The following is a 1,789-nucleotide window of genomic DNA, read 5'->3' as shown; positions in this document are numbered from 1 at the left end:
TAAACCTCAACAGGAAGCACTGACAGATATAAAAACAAGCATTTGCAATGCAGTAGGTCTCGCATTAGGAAAGTTTGAACTATTGGTCTTGTAACTGACAATTTTTTTAATTTATGTGATGGTTTAGAAAATAGCTAAATTAATAGCTTTGTCATTTACAATGCCAATAGTTATAACTTTCGCAAATGTGACACCTATAGCATTTGTAATGCAACATGTTTTGTATTTACGTGACTTAGATGTATTGATATTACAAATTACAATTGCTTTTAATTTTTTTAAATAATTAATACTTAAATAAAAGTGATTTTAATTTATAATGGCAATAGCTTAAACTTTTGTAAATAACTTTTGTGAAGATTATGTTCAGTGTATTTTATTGTGACGAAAATCCAAGATCAGAAGTGAAATATTAACATATTTTTGTGGCATTTGTAATAAAACTTGAAACATTGAGAGAACATATTTGAACCAGTTGTTGTTAAATGGTTGCGCAGATTGATGCTGGGGTGGCGCTGAGTGGTGCTGTACTTGTGCTGAGTGGTGCTGTGGTGATGCTGTGTGGTGCTGTGGTGGTGCTGAGTGATACTGGGATGGTGCTGAGTGATGCTGGGGTGGTGCTGAGTGGTGCTGTGGTGGTGCTCAGTGATGCTGTGGTGGTGCTGAGTGATGCTGTGGTGTTGCTGAATGGTGCTGTGTTGGTGCTGAGTTTTAATGTAGTGGTCCTGAGTGATGTTGTGGTGGTGCTGAGTGATGCTGTGGTGGCGCTGAGTGGTGCTGTGGTGGTGCTGAGTGGTGCTGTGGTGGTGCTGAGTGGTGCTGGGGTGGTGCTGAGTGATAATGTGGTTCTGCTGAGTGATGCTGTGGTGGTGCTGAGTGATGCTGTGGTGGTACTGAGTGATAATGTGGTGGTGCTAAGTGATAATGTGGTGGTGCTGAGTGATGCTGGGGTTGCGATGAGTGATGATGTGGTGATGCAGAGGGCAGAAAGGCACAACAAGCAGTCTAAAAAAGGGCAGAAGGGCAGAAAACAAGGGGAAAACGAGTCTAACAGAGGGCAGAAGGGCACAAAAAACGAGTCTAACAGGGGGCAGAAAGGCACAAAAACAAGTCTAACAGAGGGCAGAAGGGCAGAAAAAAAAGAGAATAATAGAGGGCAGAAGGGCACAAAAAACGAGTCTAACAGAGGGCATAAGGGCAGAAAAACAAGGGAAAATGAGTCTAACAGAGGGCAGAATGGCACAAAAAACGAGACTAACAGGGGGCAGAAAGGCAGAAAAATAAGGGAAAAACTAGTCTAGCAGAGGCAGAAGGGCAGAAAAACAAGGGAAAACGAGTCTAACAGAGGGCAGAAGGGCACAAAAAACGAGTCTAACAGGGGGCAGAAAGGCACAAAAACAAGTCTAACAGAGGGCAGAAGGGCAGAAAAAAAAGAGAATAATAGAGGGCAGAAGGGCACAAAAAACGAGTCTACCAGGGGGCATAATGAATCCCGCCATTACATGTTTGTCCACGAAGATGCCACCATTTTGTGCAGTACCTCTACCCAACTGGAGTACTTTCTACTGTCTAATCAGTAAGTGCTCTCTTGTTGGCTAAAATGTATAGAGGCAGATTTACAATAACTGGCGCATCCCCAGGGATGCTCCAGTTATTGTGCGCCACAGCTCCGACACCCATGGTCCGCCGCATTTACCATGCGGCGTACCATGTGGCAAGAACGGCACAGATGCGTCACACATCTGTGCCGTAAAAGCAGCGCATTGCTGCTTGCGACGCAGCTCCAGCA

The sequence above is a fragment of the Lissotriton vulgaris genome, unplaced genomic scaffold, assembly GCF_964263255.1.
Source record: "Lissotriton vulgaris unplaced genomic scaffold, aLisVul1.2 SCAFFOLD_894, whole genome shotgun sequence".
NCBI lineage: Eukaryota > Metazoa > Chordata > Amphibia > Caudata > Salamandridae > Lissotriton > Lissotriton vulgaris.
Note: the sequence above shows the minus strand (reverse complement) of the source record.